Here is a 27,457-nt window from a genome sequence, read left to right on the forward strand (position 1 = left end):
CCTTGCTGGTCGAGGCGGTAGCGACAGGCCAGCCTAAATAGGGCCTAAGCAGGAGGCACGTCTACAGGAAATTCCCAGTCCAGGCACTGGACTATCAGATTGAGTAACATATCAGCCAAAGGCCCATGCCTGCTTGCAGGGATCCAGCCACACCCATCAGTTGTGAGGTAAGTGATGGATGGGGCATTTCCTTCCCCCTGCATGAAAACAAGATGCCAGACCCCACCATCTACCATGTGCCAAAGGGCACCAGCCACACCTGACCTCCTTACTTAATATTACTGTATTATTAAATCAATTTATAAAATGTTACATCCTCTTTATCGTTTTGTAAACATTCAAAAATTTGCTTTTTGTAAAAGCCATATTTCTTGAGCTCCACCTCTGAAACAATAATTCTCACATTCACCAAAAATTAAACATTCGTCTTTTGAATAGTTTATTTCTTCCTTCTTCCTCATTCCTTCAATTCCTCTTTCCATCTCTCACTTCCCTACTCTTTCCTTCCTTCCTCTCAGGGTCTAGAAGTGATGCTGTAGCTCAAGTGGCACATGGTTTTATTTCTTTGTTAATTTCAATTTTTGTGAGAGATTGATCAATATCTTTGTGTGCTTGATTATTTCCCCTAATGTCATATCTACTTTGGCATTCTATGAGATAACACAGGTGCGACACATCGTCCACATGGTCTTTTATTATACCTCACTCAGCAGAACAACTAAATGGGCTAAGAGTGAATCAATCACAAGTTTTTCATCACCAGTGATTAATTAAAGAAAAGTGCAAGTACTGAAGACACTTTGGGGTTCTCCCCCAAGACAAAATGCAGGGCTGCGAAGGTGGCTCAGTGGTAGAGCGCTTGCCTTGCATGCTCGAGGCCCTGGGTTCGATTCCTCAGCACCACATAAGCAAAAAGAAAAAAAAAACGGGAAGTGGTGCTCTGGCTCAAGTGGTAGAGCGCTAGCCTTGAGCTAAAGAGCTGAGGGACAGCGCCAGGCCCAGAGTTCAGGCCCCACGACCGGACCCAAAAACAAACAAACAAACAAACAAAATGCAGAGATTCTAGTCTTTATTAATCCATCATATTTTTTAAATATATATTTTATTGTAAAGATACTGTATAGATTGGTTATACCATAATATGAGTTAGGTCATTAATACATTTTCTATCGAGCATTGTTACCCCTCCAAGAAAGACTTTACTACTGTTATGACTTTTTCTAGAAAACCTTTCCATTTTTTCTACATATGATTTTTCTCCTCTTTGTGTGTGAGGGTGTGTGTGTGTCTGTGTGTTTTGTATGTTCTGTGATGAACCCTGAGCTGTGTCTTGTAGTTCGAGGACTCCACATCTGCTATATCATAAGGTCTCTATCCTGTATTGGTTCTGTATTGCGACTTCAGTTTTCTTACAGATCAAAGACTTCCCATTTGGTACAATCCTAAGTTATTTCATTTGTGTGAATCAACTTATGTGTGTTAAGCTGTCTTTCAACATTGGTCACATTCATAAGGTTTCTCTCCTTGTGTCTGTGATGGATGTTAAGTTGTGCCTTCCAGGTGAAAGAATTTCCATGCGTGCTACATACATAACATTTCTCTCTGGTGGGTTTTTTTCTGATGGACAGAAAGGTGTATGTTCTGCATGAAAGATTTTCCACATAGGTCACATTCATAAAATTTCTCTCCTGTGTGTGCTCTCTGGTGGATAGTAGGTTGTAGCTTCTGGCTGAAAATCTTTCTGCAAATATGACATTCATAAGGTTACTTTCCTGTGTATTTTCTGATGGACAGTGAGGTTTGACTTCCAGGTGAAAGTCATTCCACACATGTTACATTCATAAGGTTTCTTTCCTGTGTGTATTATCTGATGGATATTGATGCTTGATTTCCAAGACAAGGACTTTCCACACATGTTACATTCATAAGGTCTCTCTAATGTGTGTGTTTTCTGGTGCATAGTAAGGTTTCCTTTATGGGTGAAAGACTTTCGACACAAGTTACATTAATAAGTTTTCTCTCTAGTATGTGTTCTCTGATGGAGATTAAGATTTGATTTCCTGGTGAAAGATTTTCCACACATCTTACATTCATAAGGTTTCTCTCCTGTGTGTGTTCTCTGGTGTCTAGTAAGATATGCCTTCCAGGAGAAAGACTTTCCACAAATGTTACATTCAAAAGGTTTCTCTCTAGTATGTGTTCTCTGATGGAGATTAAGATATGATTTCTTGGTGAAAGACTTTCCACACATGTTACATTCATAAAGTTTCTCTCCTGTGTGTGTTCTCTGGTGTCTAGTAACATATTCCTTCCAGGAGAAAGATTTTCCACAAATGTTACATTCAAAAGGTTTTTCTTTTGTGTGTGTTCTCTGGTGAACAGTAAGCTTTGATTTCTGGATGAAAGACTTTCCACAAACGTTACATTCATAAGGTTTTTCTCTAGTATGTGTTCTCTGGTGGACAGTAAGCTTTGATTTCTCGATGAAAGTCTTTCCACACTTGTTACATTCATAAGGTTTCTCTCCTGTGTGTGTTCTCTGATGTCTAGTAAGATATGCCTTGCATATGAAAGATTTTCCACAAATGTTACATTGAAAAGGTTTCTCTCTAGTATGTGTTCTCTGATGGAGATTAAGATATGATTTCTTGCTGAAAGATTTTCCACACATCTTACATTCATAAGGTTTCTCTCCTGTGTGTGTTCTCTGGTGCAGATTAAGATATGCCTTCCAGGAGAAAGACTTTCCACAAATGTTACATTCAAAAGGTTTCTCTTTTGTGTGTGTTCTCTGGTGGACAGTAAGGTGTGTCTTCCAGGTGAAAGACTTTCCACACATGTTACATTCATAAAGTTTCTCTCCTGTGTGTGTTCTCTGGTGTCTAGTAACATATTCCTTCCAGGAGAAAGATTTTCCACAAATGTTACATTGAAAAGTTTTCTCTTTTGTGTGTGTTCTCTGGTGGACAGTAAGCTTTGATTTCTTGGTGAAAGACTTTTGACACATGTTACATTCATAAGGTTTCTCTCCTGTGTGTGTCCTCTGAGGGACAACAGGGTGTTTGTTCTCAGAGAAAGACTTTTCACACTGTTTACATTCGTCAACTACAGAAGACACATGAGGACTATATGCCGCACATATCTTACCAGGTTCACTGAAAATACCCATGCTCTGACAGGCAGTGACCTTTTCTATCCTCATCCTTAAGGAGTTCCCATTATTCTCAATCAGTTCTGACTTCGGTATTGAACTCAAATGAAAACTTCTTATAAGTCTCACTTTTTCCTTCCCTGTGTTATTATTCATGATTGCTACTTCAGAGAGATATTTATTGTGATGTTCCTGGCAGGTGCTAATCACATCCTCCATTTCTGGGACATCTAAAATGAAAAATAAACAAAAACATAAATGAGATCCATAAATTCCTTAATATACAGATATTTCCTCACATTCTGTTACAATATTTTCAAATATCAGAGCATTGCTTTATGCAGAATATATATATTTCTCTGCAATGTAGTAATTAAGAAAGTAGTACTGACATTTTACAATGGAAAATAATGTTTTTCTGTATTTCAGATTTTTATATTTTTCTCAAGGAAATATTTACTCAAATTATTCATCTCCGTACTCTTAATGCTTCCATTCTGAATCTCACTCTATGCCCAGCACCACTGATACGAAATTGTCCTGATCCTATTTTCCTCCCTCCTGCAAAATACTAGTTTAAAATGAGATCTCCTTACTACATTTCTTACTGCCTTTTTCTCTTTATAAATGACTTCTCTACAGACAAATAGAAGTGCTAACATTAACTACACTGGAACAGCAAATTCAGTTTCTCTCCACAAGAATTCTGGATTGACAATTTCTTGAGAGAAAGGATCACCTAGTTCTCTTCCATACATGACTCAGGGCACTAGGAATACTATTGCTCTGTACAGCTCAAGATAAACAGACCCACTGGGCTGTGGACCCAACATCACTATTCAAGATGCTTCAACTCACCTGTGAAATTCTCTTCTGTGTCTTCTCTCATCCATGGTTCTGCACCTTGCTCCAGCTTCACAATCAATACAGGTTTAGGAATACAGTGCCCTGTCAGTAAGAAATAGTGGAGAACTATTGCTCTTGCTGGGTCATCATTAATGCAATGTTGCAGATATCCTGTTCACTGGGTTGCTCCTAAATCTGGTTTCTCAGTTGTTTTATTTTTGGGGGGTGGGATCGTTTTTGGGGCCTGAACTCTGAGCCTGGGAGCTGTATCACACCGCCTAAGCTCAAGGCAAGCACTCTACCACTTGAGCCACAATGCCAATTCTGGCTTTTTTTTTCTGCTTTTTTCATGCTGAGGCATCGAGCACAGGGCCACAAGCATGCAAGGTAATCGCTCTACCACTGAACCACCTTCCCAGCCCATGGTGTCTCAATTCTTAACAGCTCCATGGTGTACTTTCCCCCAGCTTTGGGTTTATTTTCCCAATGTGTGGCTTGGACTCAGCTCTTTTCCTCAAATCTAGCATTCTACTAGTTTGTGTCTTGGCTACATTTCTAGTTTTTGAATGGTTAATTGGAGATAAGAGTATCATGTTCATTTTTCTACAGTTGCTGGCTTTAAACCAAAATCTTCAGATTTCAGCCTACAGAGTATCTAGGATTCCAAGCTTGAAGCAATGCAACCTATGTCAGGTTTGGCTTACAAATACACACTTTCACACTTTCACCTACTGATTTCCAAATCATACTTACAGTAGTAATGTATATTCTACCTAGAGTGTAGATCCACCTATAATAATCACCCCAAGTTTGGAAAGTCAGTCTCCTATTAGTGGATCATAGTTTAGAACATTTGTCCAACTACTGATTAGAAATCTTAAAGACTGAGAATAAAATTAGCTCTTCAGATACACATAATGAAGTTGAAGTTTCCCTTAGGAAGAAATGACACTTCCCATGGACTGCAATCTTTTTTTTTTTTTTAAACAAAATGTAATGGTCCAAAGGCTTACATTTCTAACCCTATATTTAGGAGGTAAGATCAGAAGAGGCAGGCTTGAAACCAACCTTGGCATGGAAATTCAGAATATTCCCCCAAACAAAAGCCAAAATAGAGTTGTGGCTCTAGCAGTAGTGTGAAAGGCAAACAACATCAAGCTCCCATACCTGAATTTGGCTGGCTTTTATACTAGCAGTTTTTTACAAGGAAATGGACTGGAATCTTATACCTAAATAACATAGTCAAATGTCTACTAAAATAAAAGCACTTGACCTTCCAAATAAAAGTGACCTTTGCTCACCCAAGGACATTAGGTTGTTATAAGTTTCCAGCATTACTTCTCTATGAAGGGTCCTCTGACCAGCATCCAGATCCTGCCACTCCTTCCAGGTGAAGTTCACAGCCACATCTTCAAATGACATCAGCTTCTGTAATGGCACATTTCCATCAAGAAATTAGACCTGGGTCATGAGAATTCCAATCTGCAATTTCATTATGCTGCAGGTATGCTTTTGCCTTACATAAAATGTTTGCAGCTGGCTATGGTGTCTTTTCACTGGGAAAATTAAATAGCAAATTAGAAATATTTGACAATACATAAACCTGGCCACTAAAATAAACAGATTTTCAGAGAACTGGTGGCTTATGCCTGTAATCCTAGCTATTGAGGAGGCTGAGGTCTGAGGATCAAGGTTCATGGCCAGCCCAGGCAGGAAAGTCCATGAGACACTTATCTCCAATAAACCACCAGAAAACTGAAAGTAACACTGTGACTCAAGTGGTAGAGCACTCACTTTGCCCTGAAGAGCTGATGGACAATAACCAGGCCAAGAATTCAGGCCCCAACCAATAAAAATTTACAGATTCCCTAATGCATGCAAACACATTTCTGCTGCTAGCAATAGAGACAAGATAAAAATTCTAAGGAGACAATAATCTGGCATGATGACATTAAGTCTAAGGTAGTGTCTAAAAAATTATATTATTATTTTTGATAAAATTTTAGTATATATCAGTAGGTAACAATGAATTAAACAAATATTTTCTCTGCATTTACATTTATTGCTTCACCATAAATCCTATTTAGACCTTCTATTAACAAGTATTCTCATAAGCAAGCAGAACACACTCAGGATATCACATGGGATACAGAACATAGAACATTCCTAGATCAAAGAAAAGCAGTGTCCACATGAATGGTAAAAAACAGTAACAGTACTCCAGAAAGTAGCTAATGATTTATTGGGCCCTTATAAGATTTGATTTAGTTCCCACATAAAAATATCCTAGGTTAACCATGTTTGGTTTAAATACTACATATTGAAATGAGGTCTTAGATACCCTGATATTTCCTTCTTATGTAAAAAAGAACTGGTGCCATGAAGTTTTGTAAACTTTGCCTACATTCTACAACACAAAATATATGTGGGAGGGGAATAAAATATTTCTTGAGAAGATTTTCATTTTGATAGGCCTTCATGGAAGGTGGAGGCAAATTGATAGAGACTCAAGGAACACTCAGGATGACAAAAATGATAAATATGACCAAATGCTCAAATGTGTTAAATATTCCTGAGTCATTTCTCCAGTACATCCCTAAGGATATATTTCCACTTTTGTTAGTTAATAGTGAAATTCCTCAGAGATCAAAATCAATTCCTAGCAAATATCTGTGAGATTTTGCAACAAATGATATTTCTAATAGAGAAAACCTCATCACTGTATTATTTTTTTTTATCAAAACTACCTATCTTATACTGGCAGCGAATGAAAATATTTAAAAGTAGTGGTATGGAAAAACAAAACTGAATACCACAACAAATGAAGGTAGACTAAAGATAACAGAATCAGGTGAAATCAAATTTTCTTGTAGTTTATCAGTTGGAGGAAGGACATACTTTTCTGTATTGAAATCTGAAGTTGAGCTGAAAGGGAAAATGTTTTGAGAGTTTGGAATTCCAGCCTGACAGGACTGAGAGAACTGAGAGCTGGCCGCAGAAGGGTTAAAAGAGAATTCTGGAGATGGTTAAGAGACTAGAGTGCGGGCCTTTTCCTTACTGTTGGAAAGATAGCATCTGAAACTGAGCTGCTGTTCACCTTGAAGGCTAGGTAAGGTGAACTTCATCTCTGCATTTTCTCTGGGCGCCAGTCTTCTGTCTCAGGAGAATAAGGAAACATGTTTTCTTCGCAATGTGTTGTGGCTCAGATTGTAATATTAATATAGATACTTCAGTTTTCCATGTTATCAATGGTAATCTTCCCTGTGTGAACTCAAGGAACTTTGCTTGCTTGCTGGCAACCAGAGACCAAGTGCCAGAGAGGCTTCAGAACCCTGGTTTCCCCAAAGACTATCTGTTTATGTTTTTGTGTTTCTCTAATTTTCTTTGTTTCTGGAATCCTGTAGAACTCTCTAGGCAACAATTGTCCTATACAGTGGGTATGAAAAATGTCAATCTTAAGAGCCATGTCAGCAACATAAAGCTGATCACAAAGAAAAACTAGTTCCCAGATAGATCATTGAAGAAAAGAAAAAACTGAGAGACATATGGAGGAAAGAGAGAAAAAGAAAAGTAAGAAAAAATGATTCATAAATAGATACAAAGAGAGAGAAACAGAAAAATAACCAACACAAGTGAGTAGAAAAACAAAAGTAGAGAGAGATTATAGAGGAAAGAAATCTTGTGAGGATACTTTAGAAAACAAACAAGATTTTGAAAAAAGACCATAAAGTTTAGCAACAAATATAGCCTCAGCTTCAAGTAAGACAAAGACCATGAAGTAGTCCAAGAATTATATATGGAGATTAATTTAAGTACATATAGGTGCATATGACCACACTATTTCAGCAATTCCAGCAAAATTTCAATGAGATAGTTTAATGTTACTCATGAGAATGAGATCTGGTTGCAATCTACCCTTCACCTTCCACGAGATGTAAACTGCTCGGAGTCACTACATCACATAACAGGTATGACTACATGTTATGACAAGATGAAACCTAGACATTCTGAAGCCAATCTGAATTCAACTTAGAAAGAATATAACCATTTAATCTGCTAAACCTACAAGTAATCTTTATCTCCTAATCTACATGCCAAATTTTTCTGATTTATGAATACATTCCTGAGGCTGAATGTGTATGGTTGGTATTGTTTGTTATTCTTGAAAATCTTTAGGTTCATATAATGGAATGGAAAAAATGAGAAATTAAAAAAAAAATTCACCAGAGATCCATTCTACAGAATATATTTCTTGTGTTATAATATTTCAACAATGGTTGTCAAATGGCACATTTCACTGTACCCATTGCACACCTATGCAATGTCTTGCAATTTCCATTTAACATGCTTTGGCCAAAGGGACATGAGTAAAGATGAGGTAAATCCAGGTTTGATAAGTCCCTAATGTTCATTTCCCTTAACAGTCTTGGAAAGAACCTTGGCCATCCTAAAGATACAACATAAAATACTGCATATAGGAGTGACACACCTGAAGATAAGCAACACCTACAAAGCATACAACCTTGAGTAAGACATATTACCTCAAGTTTCCTTCTGTGATTTTTCTTTTAAGGCCAAATTTCCCTGACCAATACTTTCTGTACTACCAAGCAAAACCAACCAATAAGAGCTACCCTTAGCAAATCCTTACATGGGACATTTAACATAAGTTTGCATGATTAAATACTAAAAATCATAGTGATAACAGGCTGAATAAATTAGGAAGAAGAGGATTAGGGATTATTACATTAATAGATACTTTGTCATAACAATTACCCCACCTTCCCAAACCACAGCCTCAGGTACCCTCTCATAACTTGGCTCTGTCTTATTCCTCAGTCCAGCACATCACAATTCCTGGAAATTAGTTTAAAGCTTGCAACAACACAAAGTGATTGAGAGTGGTGTAGGAAAGAGTACCACGTGAATCTGGTGCTAAGGGAAGTAGCAACAATTTTTGTAGTAGGCAAGGGAAGCTAGCAACATCTTCCCCTTCTTGTGCTTTTCTGCTTCTTCCCTTCAGGGCCTCTCAGAATCGACATGGTCAGTCCATTTAGGATGGAGATTGCTATTCATAGGATGCTCTGCTTCAAACATTGCTAGGCTTCATTCCTAAAAATACAGGACCAGCACTCACTACTCCAATATCCCATGTACAACTGTCTCTAGAAACAGGGTCATGTACAAATACTTGTGAGCTCAACCCAGGAGATTAAAAACTCAAGCCAAACAGATTAAATTATCTCTTGGAGAAACAACACAGAAGCCCCAAATACAACTGCAATGTAAGAGGACTCAAGGCAGGCATATTTGTCACAATTTCACTAGAATTCTTCCTGTACTCCTCTTATACCTGGGCAAAGCAAATAAAGTCACATGGGTTAATAGAGGAATCGCTTGGTCTTGGAGTACAAATGCACAGCTCTTGGGCTCTCCTCATCTGGACAATGACCTAGCTTGCTCTCAGACGTTTGGAAACCAGGTTCTTGCATCTGAAGGCCCAGAGGCTAATGGCAGCAAAAACACCTGAACTTCAAGCAAATTATCAACCCCAGACTGGAGAAAAGCGTGGAAAGGGAAGTAGGCACTTTGGTTCAAGTATAAAGCTCTCCCTGAGCTGAGGAGCACAGTAATGCTGCTTGCAGGCCTAGAGGTCACGCCCCTCCAAACAAATAGAAACAGAAAAACAAACAGAAACCAGTGGAGGGTAGACTCCCGTGGCAATCGCACAGTTCCTACCTGACATCAGTTCCAAAGCCTGAAATTCCTTCAAGTTACAGCTCCCACGCTCCACTGCACAGAGCTGTGTGCCACCCTCCTGGCTCCCACCTGTGTAAGGCCAAACTGTACTTCAGGGCACTTCCAGCAGCAAGGCAAAGGAAAAAAATCAGGAAGACACAGACTTAAAACGCCCATGGTGGGCGGGGAGACGCATGTGCAAAAGCATCTTCTGCCCCACCTCCACCCTCCAAAAAACAAAAACAACCCAGGACTTTCAAAGAAAATGTCCTCCTTGCTGACTACAATTCCCACAATGCTCGGTGCCACCCTGCTACATTCCTGGGAACAAGTGTGCTCTTGTGCATTGGGACTTTTCTCTGCCTGCTGTGGGAGTTAAGCTCAGTTTCTTCTTGAAAACCACTGTTTCCTCTTGAAATACATAAGACCAACCAGAAAATGGATATATGTGGGGAGAGTTGGATATATTGGCTTTTTGATTCTTAGTTCTAATAATGAAATTGAGGTTATGAGACTGCGTTGCTTATACCTTTCTGTTTATTCAATGCCTGCCTTCTGCTGAATGTAAATTACATCTCTGTTTTGTCTTAAATTTTTTTAATATATCCCCTCCTACTTTACAAAGATATTGCCGGGTGCTGGTGGCTCAAGCCTGTAATCCTAGCTACTCAGGAGGCTGAGATCTGAGGAACAAGGTTCAAAGCAAGCCAGCGCAGGAGAGACTGTGAGAATCCTGTCTCCAATAAACCACTAGAAAACCGGAAGTGGTGCTGTAGCTCAAGTGGTAGAGTGCTCTCCTTGAGCTGAATAGCTCAGGGACAAGCGCCCAGGCCCAGAGTTCAAGCCCCACAACCGCAAAAAAAAAAAAAAAAATGTATTCACAACCATGAACTTATACCTGTGTCATTTCCCATTGCTGTAATGAAAACACTGGCATAAAATAGTGAGATTGTTAGGTAAGTATGCAGCATAATACTTCTGGTGATTTGGTTTTCACAAAATCTAACAATTAATTTTCCAGAAACTCCCCAGTTCTATCGATTAAATCAAATGAATTTTTTTTTCCTGAATTTTGCATTTCTTTGAAGGATTTTATGTTTTGTTTTGTTGTTGGTCCTATGGCTTGAAGTCAGAACTTGGGCACTGTCTGTGAGCATTTGCTGTGCTCTATTTGCATTTCCTTTAAGAATTTGTTCAAGTAAGTAGTGAAAAGTTTCCTCACAGGGATTCTTATGAACATGGCACATCACCTCCATTTCCCTTGAAAGAGATAATGGTTTAGGGTGTCAGGAATGAATGCAGGAGGGATAGAAGAGTGAAGTTTAGGCTAGGCTATGTTGATGTGAAGCTTAATCATTTGCAAACCAGTCTGCTTTTGTCTTTTCATTTTGCATGTGAAAATCTCTTTAGACTTCTTACCTCTTCTCTGATCCTAACAGTTCCTCTCAGTAGCTTTAGGCTACATATCTAAGGGACCTCAGACTTGTCTTCTCAGACCTTATCCATTAAAATGTGCAATAAATCTTTTGTCTTCTGCCACAATGCCATCAGAGCACAAGCAAGGCTCTGAGAACCAATGGGATGATAATTAAGGAGACAGAGAGATGGCTGATGACACAGTTCTGCTATATTTCTCCAATGCTTGAGTAATATTGGTCTAGACCCACTGTGCCCAAAAGTGCAAACAGCACACATCTTTCCTCATTCTATTTCAATACATCTTTTCCACCCAAGCCTCCAGAGAGTTAAAGCCCCAGGCCAAAAAGCTAGAACACACACTTCCTCAAACCAAGAAAGGGCAAGGACTTGCAGTCCTGAGGGTGGGAGTCAATGGCCCTGAAGCCTTTGCTCACATTTTGTCTGCTCCTGGCAGGCACCCCAGGGTCTACAACAGTCTCCCTCTCCCTTATCAAAGAACCTACCCTTGTCTCTTACATGTTTATTGTGATTTTTTGTAATCCCTTCCATAAAAAATAATTGGGAAAGACTGGATAGGAAACTTTCACTTTTGATTTTACTTCTCCAGTGTATGGGTTCAACATGTCTCTATTGTGGACTGGAACTATTCCTCATGAAAATGGGAATCAAAGAGCATATTTGAATGTATAGACTTCAACTTAAAAGCACCTCTAACAATATAAAGAAAAAATAATTTCATTCTTTAAAACTAAATTCCTGGGAATTGGCACTGTGGCTCAAGAGGTAGAGTGCTTGCCTTGAACTAAAGAGCTGAGAGACAAGTGCTCAGGCCCAGAGTTCTATCCCCACAACCAAAAAAAAAAAATCCTCCCTAAAACTAAATTCCTGAGAGACAAAGAAATAAAACTGGGGTGCTTCCAAGAGTACCTGTGAAATGTAGTTTTCTTTTCTTTCTTTTTTTTTCCTGTTAGTCATGGGGCCTGAAATCTGGGCCTAGGTACTGTTCCTCGGCTCTTCAGCTGAAGGCTAGTGCTCTACCACTTAAGCCACAGTGCCACTTCTGGCTTATTCTGCTTATGTGGTGCTGAAGAATCGAACCCAGCGCCTCATGCATGCAAGGCAAGCACTCTACCACTGAACCATCTTCCCATCCCTGAAATATAGTTTTCATTGTTCAAGGCTACATTTGTGATGAATTTCTTTATGCTTTTATCCTTTTGTTTTGTTTGGTTTTTGGTCATGCCACTTGAACTGTGAGCCTAGGAACCATCCCTCAGCCCTTCAGCTCAAGTCAAGTGCTCTACATTGTGAGCTAAAGCACCAATTCTTGTTTTCTGTTTTTTATTTGAGATAAGTGTCTCACAGACATTGCTGCCCTGGCTGACTTTGGACTGTGATCCTCAGGATTCAGTCTTTTGAAAAGCTAGGATTAAAGACATGATATACCAGCATCCAGCTTGCATTTCTTTTCTTTTATGTCCCAGCCCTGGGGCTTGAACTCAGTGCTTGGACACTGTCCCTAAAATTTTGCTCAAAAATAGCACCCTAAATATGTGGTACTAAGGACTTGAACTAAGGCTTCATGCATGTTCGTTAAGCACTCTACCACTGTTGCAAGACAGCCACAACACCAACAGTGCCCTGGAAGGGCAATTGGAAGATAATGGAACAGACTGAGAGAAGGCCAATGATGAACCTCTCTTTATTCCAGCAATAACCTTCGCTACAGACACTTTCTAGATCTGTCCAGTGCTTCCATCACATTGTTCTAGGACTCACTGTGCCAACAAATGCAGACCATATGCATCTTTCCAAATTCTATTTCAACCTTTGCCCACCAAATACCTAGAGGTAAGCCTTCAGGCCCAGAAGCTACAAGGAACACTCCCTCCTACAAAAAGGGCAAGTACTTATAGCACTGAAGGTTGGAGTCTGTGGTCATGGAGCTTTTGCTCACACCTTGCCAGCTCCTGGCACCTCAGTGTCTTTACCACTTCTGCCCTTTTCATTTTGTATATTGATCAAGTGTCTATCAGCCTGAATCTGGAAAATCAGCAGATCATACATCTCAGGGAGAATGGATGAAAAAAGAAATACCAAAACAATAAACAGGAAAATGCCTAAGAAATAGCAAAAAGAGTGCTATTTCCCCAGCTGAATTCCTGCAGGTAATGGAGAAGTGACACAGCTAAGCCTGCATGGTGGAGTGACCAATACCAGATATCTGACCCAGAAGCTGCATAATACCTAAGCTTAAATTATTGAGGGCAAGGTTCCTCAAATATGTCACTGGATATTGGTACAAGTCATATTTCCATCATATTTAAGAGGGATAACACAGATGTACTGACAATTAGCATGACACATCATTTTTAACTGGGTCTTTAGCAAGTCTATGTGATTATCAACATACATCATTGCTGTTTCCAAATCATAAAACATATCACAATCATTTTATCTACTCCCACCTGCATATCAAGGGTACCAAAAACATTTCAAACTAAAGCATTAACATGTTATGCTGTATATATGGTTTGTACAAAGATCACAAGAGAAGCAGTAGCACTAGCAATAAGAGTCTGGGTAGCAATAATGAGGGCAACCAATATTCCCAAAAATCTGCAGCAATGGCTAAGAGTCCTCTGAACCTCAATAGCAAACCGAGACCCAAACTTATTATACCATGGTTCTATCACCTGAACATGCAATGTAAGTTAAGGGGATTGCATAGTAAGCTAGGATTACTCATGCAGTTAGTGAGAACACAATTGTTCATGCAAGAAGCATGAAACACCAAATCCCCACCCTTGAAAACCATACCCAGCCCAACTACTAGCATATATGTATACATAACACAAGCTTGCACAGTAAATGATACAAAACCATGAAACAGGACAGGTCTCTGAAACAGAGTTATGGGATGGTGAGAGGCATTAGTTCAAATAGGCCTCATGGCAGCAGCCAGACTCAAGATGTCAGGGTGAGTTTGTCCACACAAATTGACAAACATGGGATCCAGCAAGGTACCACTGATCACGTCACTACTCTGAGACCAGTCCTGCCTTACATACTGGGAGATTGCTACCACAAGAACAATGTACAATATGTGAAATCCACAGGCCCTCCAGGGCGATGGATCATTGCAAACATGGGAATCACTGGGCATAGTGGAACCCAAGAGGGATGCACCACATCTCCTGCCAAAGGAATTCTACAAGTGTTATGCATAAGCTCCATCTTTTTCCATTGGTTCACCTTTTCCTCCAGAGGAAGTCAGAAACATAATCTATCCCTGAATACCTTACCGTACTTGTACCTTCTACCTCAGGATCTGCAATAGTCTATAACTGTCATCAATTAAGTAAGAGGATATAATATTTGTATAATAATGAGACTTACATCTGTGAGCAATGAACAATTCAAAAGTAATGTAGGAAATAATTTCTATTTATACTAGTACAATAAACATAATACTTAGAAATGAATGTTTGAAAACTGTAACCAAGAACAAGGACAACCATGGGACACAGCTAGTCTAGGAAGCACCCACTTTTACCTCTCAGGAACTTACTTTTAACTTTTACACAAAGAAATAATTATTTTTCCCTCATATTTTATAGGTGCTCCAATGTTGCCGTCTATCCATCCAAGTGTGCCTCATGATCTCCATTTTCATGAGGAATAGCTAAGGTCCACTAAAAGAGGGATGGAAAACCCTTACACTGGAGGACTGAATATCAGGCATGAAAATTTCCTACACAATCTTTCCCAAACATGATGTGGGGAAAGGATCATCAACAATCACAACAAACCCTTAAGAGACAAGCTTAGAATGTCTGATATGAGGGAGGGAGGCAAAAGATTTATTCCACAGTGTAATGGATGCAGTCTGGGAAGACAAGTCTGAAAACCCCTAGATAAGTGACCGAGACTTGCTGACAGGAACTTCTAGGTTCAAAGAAGAGGTAGAAAATCAAAAGAAAATAGGATATGCACAACAGAAAAGTAAAATCAGACTGGTTTGGAGCAAGTAATCAAGCTTCACATGAACCTGAACCTGCCCTGAACTCTACCTCCTCCCACATTCATCCTGATCTGCCTAGACAACCAATTTTTTGAAGAGTCTTGGAGGGGCAGTACCATTTTCTAAGAAAACCTTGAGAGGAAACATTTCACTAGTCCCCTGAAGCAATTAATAAAAGAAAGGCAAGTACAGCACAGCAAATGCTCACAGACAGTGTCCAAGCTCTTAGTTAGAGCCACATGACCAACAACAAAATGAGGAAAAAACTTTATAAGGAAAGGCAAATTTCAGACAGAAATAAGCAAAAACTCCTTAAAATTTCATAGATGGAATTTGGGAGTTTCTGGGAAAGTAATGAGTAGAATTTGACAAATCAATATAATTCAAAGATTATAAAGTTTATGTCTTTAAATTCTGTTATTTTATTGCAGTATACATATTAGAGCAGGGGAAGATGATGCCAGAATCAATCAGTTTACTGTCTGCAAGTACTTTTTTTTTTTTTTTTTTTGGAAGATCTTGTGGCTTGAAACCAGCCTGAGCACTGTCCCTGCGTTTTTCAGCTCAAAGTGAGCTCTCTATCACTTGAGCCACAAGGCCACTTCCATTGTTTGGTAGTTGGTTGGAGATAAGACTTATGAACTTTCCTGCCCAGGCTGGCTTTGAACGGGGATCCTCATATCGCAGCTTCCTGAGTACCTAGGATTACAGGCATGAGCAATTGGCACCCAGCTGCAAATACTTTTGTAAAGTGAGAGGGGAGATATTCAAAACTTTAAGGAAAAACAGAGACATAATTTGCATTCAGCAGAACGTATTTTTTGAACAAAAACAAAAATAAAATCTACGTAGATTTATAACCTCAATTATATTAAAAGAACTAAGAATTAAAAAGCCAAATTATGCAATGCTCCTAATACATTTGTGTTTTTAATTGGTCTCACAATATTTATGTTGTTAAAATGAATTTTCAAGAAGAAACTCACCTAAGTTCCCACAGCTGGGAGAGAAAGGTTCCCATGCATCCTTGCACACTTAGGACCAAGTGTCTTGTGTTAGTCAAATCCCTGTAACAAGCCCACTTCCTCCAGGTGAATTGTGCATTGCATTCTGGGAATTGTAGTTTCTATCGGAGCATAGATCCTTTGAAAGTGTGTGTGGGCGGGGGAGAGAGGGGAGGGGTAATCGGGTGAGGGGGAGGAAGAGGCGCCAATGCCACCTTGCCCACTGTTGGTGTTTTTAGTTTGCAAATTCAGGTTTCTTTCCCTCTGTCTTGCTGCTGGAAGTGCTCTGAAATACAGCTTTGCACTCCATAGTCAGAGCCAAGAGGTAGAAGCTCAGCTTCTCTTTTTCTGGGAAACTTGGGAGCTGAAACATGAAGCAATCTGAGGTTCCTAGCCAGCATCTGCCCTTCCCATCTTTCCCCAGTCTGGGGTGGATGATATTTTAAGGCTCATGGGTTTGTGCTGCCAATAGCACTTGTTTCTCCAGGTGCCAGAAAGTGGCTACAAACCTCTGATTTTCAAGACAAGGAGAGTCAGGAGTTGTGCGTTTATACTCCTGACCCTAGAGATTCTGATACTCACCCATATGATTTTATAAACTTGCTTTTTGTGAATTGAAGCCAATGAATGGTAAACATTCCTTGAAAATGTCTTATATAAACATATTGATCCTCTTTTCATCCTCTGCACTTCCTATGGCTTTTGAAACTTCAAAATGCTGCTGGCACAGATATACTCCAATTGATGTGTCTGTTCTGACAAATTACAATTTCTTCACTAATATATTTAGTCTAATTTACATCATTTAAAATGAGAGAGACTGGCTGGGCAGGTTGTTCAGTGGTAGAGTGCTTGCCTTGGGTGAATGAAGCCCTGGGTTTGATTCCTCAGAACCACATAAGCAGAAAAAGCCAGCAGTGTACTGTGGCTCAAGTAATAGAGTGCTAGTTTTGAGCTGCAGGTCAGAGGGACAGTGCCTAGGCTCAGAGTTCAGGCCCTACAGGGACAAAAAAATGAGAGAAAAATGAGAGAGGTTTCCTATACATGTACATCAAAAACAATTGTTAAAATATGATATTCGTTAAATATAACAAATGTTAAAATATGTGAAAATTTGAATACAATACAATGCCCTTGATATGTGTCTGCCTGTCCTGATTCTTCAACTCAAGGTCGGGAAACTGACCTTGAAAGCCACATTTGCACTTCCCACTACTTTGGTAGTTTATTGGACAGAAGTCTCTCAGACTTTCCTATCACCCTCGCTTAAATCAGTGATCCTTGTAGGGTTTCTTCATGTCCATCCCAGGGGACTTGTGGCAGGCACATGAGAAAGATTATTATAAGGTTTATTAGAAGGACCATATTTCCCAGGAGAGGGAGCACAAGCATTTGTTCCTCTTCTGGTTGCAACAGAATCTGGGGGGCAGGAAATGAGTTAAGTACATGCTCAGGTGAGTCTGAGATGAGAGAGGGAGTGGCCAGCTGTAGGGAGGGAACTCTAGGTCTGGGAGAAGCTCAGGTCTGGGTGGAGCTGAGAAGAAAAGGTGAGGATAATACTAACTTTCCTCAGATGGCAGCCTTCTGAGTAGCTAAGATTACAGCCATTAGACATGAGAGCCCAGTTACAATGTTCTCTTTGAAATTCAGATTATATCCAAATAAAATATTATGAAATAGAAAAGTTGACAATTTTAAGGCAAGATATTCAGTCACTAATGTGGATATGGACAGTCCAAATCCTAAAACAAACAGAAAATACCCCACAATGAAATTTGTAACAGTCCTCATCTTAAGTATTGTGAATGTGAACACTTAGCCTATAATAAATTCACTTTAAGTTATTCAAAGTAAGAAAACATTCTTGTGATGTGGGAAAGCCCAGTAGTAATGTGCAAACACTGCTTTTAAAGGATTCATATGGTCTTTCCTATCAAAAACTACCTCACTGAAGTAAACAGAATAGATTTTCTCTTTTTGTAAATGTCACTGCAAAGTTCATGTAGTTTATGTTACCAATTACCATTGTGGGTAAGTGTAAGAAAAACCAGAACGCTGGATAAAAGAATTTCCTGTGTAATCAACCAACAAGTATAAGCAAAAGCACATACCTATATAAGTTGTTTCTTTTACATTTTATGGATCTACATTTCTCACTGTATTTTCTGTTAATATTGTTTAGTAACACATAAGACTTGACTCTTCTTTGGATTTGTCTTTAATGGAGACTTTAATGCTCTACTTGATTCAGGAAGGTTTCTTCTCCCATAAGAAGGCTTTATGCTTTACCAGTCCACCTATCATGTTCTGAGCAGGAACTTCTAGGGTAAAATCACACAGGTTTTTTTCTGACTCTCTCATTTGGCTTCTCTCCAGGCCATGGTTCCAGAATCTTTATTCATTGTCAACAGCAAGAAAGATGAAAGGATCTCTGATGAGATTCTTTTACTTCTCACTCTGTTTGACATATCAGGTTATGAACCTAACTGTGTCCCAGATTGAAAAACAGAAAAAAAAAAAAAAAAAAATAGATTCATGTCTCAGACCGGCTCTGTCGGGACGACGGAGGACACCTAGTGGAGGAACTGGAATAGGTAGGGAGATGGCAAACAGACAACTCACACACAAGAGGAGTGAGTGCTGAGTGCGATTTATTGCAGAGGATAACAAGCTTTTATAGCAAAAGTGTTGATGAGAAAGGGCAAAAGGTTACACAATCTTGCTGCAAGACTTTGTTCTTGGGTGGTCACCAGCTGGTCGCCTGATCTTGTTTTTTGGATGACGAACTATGACGATAGGCACTTCTTTTTGGCTTTACCTCTATTTTTAAGAAATACAATGGGTTTCGATGTTTATCACCAATTAACCATTAACCAGAGCATATGGGCAAGGTGCTGAACAGAAAGGCATGAACTCTAGTACTTCATAGTTACTTTTGTTTAGTTTTGTACTTTATACGTTTCAAATCTTTTCTAAGCAATTGTACTTAGAGGGTTCCCAATTTGTGGCCAAAAATCATGATATTCAGTATACTTAGTTAAATCTGGCCATATATCAAATTTAAGCTCATAGTGTCTTTTTTGTAACCCTTTCACATAATCGTTTACTCTTCTCCATAGAGGCCTTAACTGTCTCATAAGATCTTTCTTGTTCCTTCATTAATAGTAAGCACCAAGGAGACCTAGATCTAGCAAGTCTCTCAGTAAATGAAAGAGACTAATAGGAAGTTCGTTCTGCTAAGTAGTTTTTCCAACGGTTGCCATCCTTATCATACACACCTGTTAAAGGCTATGGATCTGGCGGAAGTCTTTGGGGTCCTCTAGATAATGGAGGATCCCACCATTTTCTTCTGATAAGCCATTGCCACCTTCCATCTACCAACTTTTTAGGAATTTTATTTAGCTTTTGGTCTAAATATCCCTCTACATCTTTCTTATCTACAGGATATCTATATGAGTCTATTGTATATGCTTTAGGATTAAAGGAAAGTCTCCAGTAGCCATACACTGTTTCTGCTCTGTGCCCACAGCTTCTTATAAATCTCTTACAAACAATTCCTTCTGTGGAAGTGAGGTCATGAAACCCCCAATACTTTTATATTTACTTATGACTTGTCTACTAGCCTCCACAAGAGGGGCTTTCAGGGTAGCATTTAACTCTGGTGAGTTAGTCATATTCTCAGGACACTCATCGGATGTTGGAGTCATCAATACTTCTAAGAAAGAGCCTTGAATAAGGGAACGTTGAGCATGAGTAAGTACAATGAGCAGCAGGAACAGTAAAAGATTAATAGGCACTCCTATACAGTGAAGAAAAGAAAAACAGGAACAGAAACACATCTTTCCCAGGGGCTTGCCAGCCTTTCCAGGAGGTAGGCCCCATTCTCTGAGGTAGACTTCGGTGAAGTCCCATTCTCTGAGATAGGTCTCTTTGAAGCCTCAATCTCTGAGGTAGACTTCGGTGAAGTCCCATTCTCAGAGATAGGCTTCTGTGAAGCTCCATTCTCAGGTCTAAAAGCAGGTTTCCCATGCTAAGCAGACTCCATCGGAGTAGGCATGGCAGATTCAGCTTTAGGAACATGTTTCTCAAAAAGCTAAAGGTGTCTTGTAGATTTAGCAGATGATCAAATCTTGCCTTCTAAGTTAAATGCAGATGTGCTTTAGTTTGTTTCTAGATTTTTAATGTGAGGACAAAGTTGCCTCACTCTTTTTGTGATTCAATGACATCTAGGAGGTAACTTCTCATGGAAGTAAAGGTTGGCTAGAATCTGTTCAGACATCACATCCACATACACACATTAGACTATCCTAATGAAGTTTTAATGGATTTGCTGAAAAAGTGTGGTCAAACATAATTTTGACTGTTGTACAGGACTGAGTGTGTTTTAAGTACTTCAATTACTCTCTGAAAATACTCTTGGACTTCTTTGTGGTATTTGTCTTTCTTGAAACTTAGTCCTTATTTGATGGTATTTATAGAAATCTTTGTTTTTCTCTATGGTACGTACAAGTGTAGAAGTGCTGGACCATATTTCTATGTAATTCTATATTCAGTTCTTTTTAGGACTTTTTGTCCCATCTATGATAGTTTTAGATACCTGAGAGAAATGCACCAAGTTCACATTATTGTCACATCTTTCCTAGGTTTTGTTACACTTTGGAAGGATTTTTGTTGTTTTGTTTATAACTATGTCCACACTAACATGTATAAAATGGTTATTCTATTGTACTTTTGATTGGAATTTTCTCATGAGTATTGATACTACTTTTATATTTTAATCTTCACAATAAATTTTTTTAAATGCAGAAACGAGAGAAACATAGAATAAGTTTTCTAGTGCATGTAGGCAGCAGTTGGATCAGGGAGGGTGAGCAGACATAGTAAAGGAGAGGAATATGGTTTGATAAAACTATATTTGTGGGTGTGTCTATATGTGTGTTTGTGTGTTTGTGTGTTGTGTTTATCAATGAAACTTGCTGATAGTGGGTTTCTTCTTTTCATTTGCTCATTTCATCTTTTTTTTGTTGTTTTTGTTTGAGATTCCTAGGGCTAGAACTCAGGGCTTGAAAACTGTTCCTGAATTTCATTATGCTGAAGGCTACCACTCTACCATTTGAGCTACAGCACCATTGCTTCTAGGGGTGTTTGGGGGCTGTTGTTGTTTATTAGGTACTGAGATATCAAACTTAATGTTCCATACCTGCTAGGCAAGTACTTTATCACTAACCCACATTGCCAGCCCTAACCACACTGTTTTAAGAAAGGAGGCAAGGCTGGGACTGTGGCTCAGTGGTAGAGTGCTTGCCTTGCATACATGAAGCACTGAGTTCCATTCCCCAGCACATCAGCAGAAAATTCATTGTGACTTATCACCAGTCAAATGCCAGAAAACTAGAAGTGACATTCTGGCTGGAAGTGGTAGCATGCCAGCCTTTAGTGAAAAGCCTAGGGAATATGCCAGGCCCTCCCTGAGTTTAAACCCCACAACTAACAATTGAAAGAAAAAAGAAACAATCCCAAACAAACAAAAACCTAATTACTTGCTCATTGTGTTTGTCCTTTTATTTTTCTTTGTAGTTGTAACTGAATACTTCCTGTCACTCCATTTTCTACTTTCTTCTTTCACTTTGAGGGTTTGAACCTTTGGACTTGCACATGGAAAGTGGATACTACATACCAACCTATTCTTTCTTCTTTTAACATAAAAAGTGTGCTTATAGGACAGGGAAGGTAGCTAAGTGGTACAGTGCTTGCATCGCAGGAATGAGGAGCTGGGTTCTATTCCTCAGGTTCTCATACACAGAAAAAGCCAGAAGTGGTGCTGTGGCTCAAGTGCTACCCTTGAGCAAAAGCAGCTCAGGGACAGCACCTGACCCTTGAGTTCAAGCCTAAAGACCAGCAAAACAAAAAGTCTGCTCATTTAAATTAATCAATGATTCCTCTGGAATTTAAACCACAAACTTACAAGTGACATAAGTTCACTTTCAATAGTATTGTCCTTCTGTCCAGAGAGTTCAGGGACCACACACAGAAGAGACCTAGGGCTCTGCTGTCATTTATAAACTAGCTGTTGTACAACAGTAAGCATCAACACATACATTTCTGTTCTTACTATTTTGAACACAATGGGATTTGTAAGGGTAGATAAAAATAAGTGAAAGAAACCATTCCTTTTCACCTTTTCGTTGTGATAATAATGGATCTATTTTGCTGTGCACTCAAGTCCCACACTTGTCATTGAAGTTCTCTCTGAATTATTTTTCAATTTCTTTTCTTCTTAGGACATACACATTCACACACATCCTGAAGAATTTTTACTAGTTCATCTAACAATGTTTTACTACTAATACTTCTTGTCCACAAGCAATTGTATCATCTACATAGGACAAGACTATTACATTAGGCCACTGACTTCTCTGACAGATCCCTGTGTCAACAGTCAGCCCTGCATGAAACACGTCTACACCTTGGCCCATGTTGCAGGCGCCATGCTGTGCTGGTGGTGGACTGATGGGGAGCACATACCCTGCTCTGGGCTTCTCACTCCTGTCCCAAGGGGCTTGCCAGGTTTGCCTATTGCATGAAGACTTTGGCACTGCCCTCCTCTCCTCAGCTGACTCCTTACCAAACTTTTCTTTCCTGTACCTTCCATTTTGAGTTCTGGCATAGACCATGAGCCCAATCAACTTCCACCACATCAGATGAAGTCTCCACATCAAACTTTTGGTAACAAACATTTAAGTTAAAATGCACATATAAAGTTTTTGCTGGGTTTTTCTCAGATCCCATATACAAGTGTGGCAAAAACGGTTGGCTGTGGATGCTCCAGGTAGTCATCTACTCAAAGTACTGAGACCTGTATAACAGGGACTTCATACAAGGGTGTAAGTGATCCAGAAAAATGAAAGAGAAAAATTTAAAAGAACTTCTCAATTCATTGAGGGAACAGAAAAAAATGTACACTTAATGTTAAGCTAATTATGGGAGGAAAAATGACCTAGAGCTGGACAAACATAAAGATATAAGTGCTCAAGGGAATGCAAGAGGGCCTTGGGTGGTCCCTGAGGGTCTAGTGAAAATCCTATGATAGCCTTGTTCAGTACCCAGTGTGTTCTGTATCCCAGCTTCTGTCCCTTCCAGTCACTCTGAGGTGCATCATTCCAGGTTAACCTGAGGAAGAAACAAGGGCTCTCCTAACATCTTGTTCTCTCATTGGGATCAAGATGGATTGGGAATTGGAGGTTCTTGGTTAAATACTGAGATCTCTGGAGAGCAAACTCTTCAGGGTCCTGACTTTGAGTCATATTACCTGACCCTGCTGATGATATCAGAATTTTCTCTAAAATAAATACGACTTCATTTGTATACTTTATCCAGTAACATTCACTGAATGACTATTGAAAATAATCTAATTTAGAGCTGAAATCTTCATACAAAGGCAGAACTCTTCTAAAGCCTAATTTTGAAAGGGGCTACAGGATGAACCATGTGCTAGGACCCTTGACATTCTGAAAACTTATGTAACTTAACCCACTCTTTGTGATTGCGTCTAGGGTGAATATGTACCTAAGCCATGGTTCACCACTTCTCTTCTGAGGACATAGCTTTTAGAATGAGCTGAAACTAAATATCCTGTCATTCACCCCTGGGAGTGGCCTTGAAATAAATTGCATTCAGAAAGGGAAAAACAACAAAAATGCTTAAACACATCTGAAAAGCTCAGATTGAAAAGAGGTTTTCTCCTACATCTGTGTGCACACAGCACAAGATCACAGTCTTCTCGTTCAAATATATTGGTATTCTGGGACCTTAAATCATCACTACTTGATACTTCTTTTCTTATGATGCTCTTTCAAGTATACTGAAATATTTGGCCACATTTTATATGTTGAGATCTCTCTTTGAAGGTCTCAATCCCCACTTTACAGACGTGGACCACATTGTCCTGCATAGTATCTTGAACCTCTACAAGGACTTATGAACTGGTCAGAAACATAAAGGTATGTGCATGTGGATTCACTTGACAAAAGAAACCAAAATATTCGTACAATCTATCATTACCCTGGCTTATAAGACAGTTCAATATCAACCTCAATTGAGGACAATGACTATACCCTACTGAGGACTTTAGGCTTAAACAAGAATGGTAACTTTTCTGCACGAGGGCCAAAAACCCATTTTCCAAAATATCTTCCTTGGCCCTGGAGTGCTTTCTACTCAGGGCCCGGGTACTGTCCCTGAGCTTTAGTAATAAAGGAACAAAAGTGTTGACAGTCTATCAACTTCATTCACAGCACTACTTGTGGGAAATTTGGTGATAATTGGCCATAACACTTTTACAGCAATTCCTACCTAGTTTGCCTTTCAATTGTGATCTTTAACCCTCATACTCTTGAGCAAGTAAGAATCCCGATGTGAAGCACCAGTGCCCTGTTAGATCAGGAGATCTTAATTACTTGATCCAAACAGGACTCATGGTGTCCAAATAACAGGATATGAAATTCATAACATCATATAGCCCTATGCAAAGGTCCTTTTGCAATCACTTAGTAAAGGACTGTTTACCTATCATTGGGCAAACCACACCCAAATTCTTCCACTAAATATTTGGAAGAATGTATTGGTTACACGTACCTCATTGTTGGTCCTCAGCTTGAATTCAGGGGCAAAAATTTGTGAGGCTTCCTTTAACTTCTATACAAGATGCCCTTTTTTATCACTGATTTTTCAACTTAGGGTCTTGCTTCTCTGCTTCTCTGGACCTTTCAATACACTAATTTTATAATTACATATCAGAAGTAGTAAAAAGATAGGCACATATACCCAGAGCCATGCTTTTATTGGCTAAGATACCATTTTCATGGAGCTTTTGCATGAGATGGCCTACAAAACTATCTAATTTCAGCTTCCTGAGTAGTTAGGATTCCACACATGAGGGAGTGTAATTGATCATTTTTAATGAAATTAAAAGTGGAAAGTGTACTTTATGAATTCAGTGAGCATTAAGTCCCTTTAATTCTGAATTCAAGCAAAGTGTTGGCCAAAAGATAATAACAAAAATAATACAAAACATTAATAAAATATGTGATCATCAGGCATACTTTTAATGAATGTGGTATGTTGGTTCATAATTTGAGGTATATAACAGGCCTAGGCAGGACTCCAGTCTGTGAACCATTCCATCTGAGAAAGCATACAGTTTGTAAACATGGGAGAATGAGCAATTTCCAAATGGATAGTGTGTGTGTGTGTGTGTGTGTGTGTGTGTGTGTGTGTGTGTGTGTGTGTGTGTGTTTGTGTGTGTGTCTGTGTGGTACAAATAGGAAGGCCAAGGGCACAGGTGCCTTCCAATGCCATTTTTTCTACTAGACCTCTGCAGATAAGCAGAAGGGTTGGGCTTGGAAGGTTCGTCAGCGTTAGAGCACTTGCCATGCATGCATGAGGTCCTGGGTTCGATTCCCCAGCACCACATAAGAAAAAGAAAAAAACTGGAAGTGGCACTGTGGCTCAAGTGGTAGAGTGCAAGCCTTGAGCTGAAGTGCTGAGGGACAGCGCCCAGGCCCAGAGTTCAGGCCACAAGACCAGACCTCCCACCCCAAAAAAGAAGAATGGTGAACAGTGTGATGGAAGGGATTACGCGAGCAAATAGCTAAATCTTTCAATGTGAACTCCACTGTCCTTATCTTGTAAATGGAATCATAGGCAGGATTTAAGGATTCCTTTTTTTATTGTGAAAATACTGTAAAGAAGAGTTATTATTTTTGAACAATTGAAATAAATACGGAAATTGTTGAAGCCACAGGAAGCCTGAGCTGAAGCACTGAAGGAAACCTCCTGTTCACATAGAGAGATTTCATCAGAACAGCCTACTGAGCTCATGCTTTGATTCCTAGATTTTATGGAGGCCAAGATGAGAGAATCTCCTTTGAAGCCAGCCAGAGCTGACTTCAAAGACACACACACACACACACACACACACACACACACACACACACACACACACACACACACACACTATCCATTTGGAAATGGCTCATTCTCCCATTTTTACAAACTGTATGCTTTCTGAGAAGGGATGGTTCACAGCTCTGGCTGGCTTCAACTCAGTTCCTGAGTTCAAAACCTCATATTGGCACAAAAACGTTCCTTCATGAATGTGTGAAAGTAGTGCTCTACATGTAACCAAACAGCTCTGGACATATCTAGAATTACTGGCTTATATAGGATCAGGAGCCTTGGTCTTGGTTTATTAATTAAGCTCTTCCTGATGTAACAGAAATTGTTTCTAAATGCCTCCAGGATATCTTTAATTACATAACTATACAGTGGCATCTATCTTGGCTCTAGAAATTCTAATGTTAGGTCAAACTTCGTGTTTCTGTAAAAGAAGACAGTATATTTGTTGGAAGCCACATTATGGTAGATGGAATAATGGAATCTATTACACAGCTAGCAGTCTGCAAGCAGCCTGTTGTAACAAAGACTTGCAGTCCAAAATACACTTAGACAGCTTGGAAACAGGACAGAAGGGGGGGGGGGAGCAATGAGAAACCAATCAGCACCAAGAGAGTGCTGAATTGGGACACTATGATGACCAGAGACAAGCCAGGTGACAGCACACAGGACATGATTACAGAGACACGTGGCATGGCATCTGGTGCCACTGCTGGGCCAGCCTAAATAGGGCCTAAGCAGGAGGCAGGTCTACAGGAAATTCCCAGTCCCAGGCACTGGACTATCAGTTTGAGTAACATATCAGCCAAATGCCCATGCCTGCTTGCAGGGATCCAGCCACACCCATCAGTTGGGTGGTAAGTGATGGATGGGGCATTTCCTTCCCCCTGCATGAAAACAAGATGCCAGACCCCACAATCTACCATGTGGCCAATAGGGCACCAGCCACACCTGACCTCCTTACTTAATATTACTGTATTATTAAATCAATTTATAAAATGTTACATCCTCTTTATCATTTTGTAAACATTCAAAAATTTGCTTTTTTAAAAGCCATTTTTCTTGAGGCCCACCTCTGAAAGAATAATTCTCACATTCACCAAAAATTAAACATTCTTCTCTTTTTTTATTTTTATTTTTTTTAATTTAATTTTATTTTATTTGGGAACATACTGTACAAAGGGGTTACAATTGCATGGGCAGGATAATGCGTATATTTCTTACCAATCATTGCAGCCTCCTCCTTTGTTTACCCTTCACATCACTTCCCAGCCTCCCGCGCCCCCCCCCCCCGCAATCCTAATCCTTCTCCTTCCCTCC

At 39.5% G+C, this 27,457-nt stretch overlaps 1 pseudogene; it reads right to left on the reverse strand.

Annotated features, from left to right (window-relative positions):
* Nucleotides 1–1,756: 1,756 nt before the first annotated feature.
* LOC138841390 (zinc finger protein 717-like) lies at nt 1,757–22,659 on the reverse strand (annotated as a pseudogene).
* Nucleotides 22,660–27,457: the final 4,798 nt, after the last annotated feature.

This window comes from Dipodomys merriami, unplaced genomic scaffold (assembly GCF_024711535.1).
Source record: "Dipodomys merriami isolate MVZ:Mamm:240054 unplaced genomic scaffold, mDipMer1.0.p SCAF_319, whole genome shotgun sequence".
Lineage (NCBI taxonomy): Eukaryota > Metazoa > Chordata > Mammalia > Rodentia > Heteromyidae > Dipodomys > Dipodomys merriami.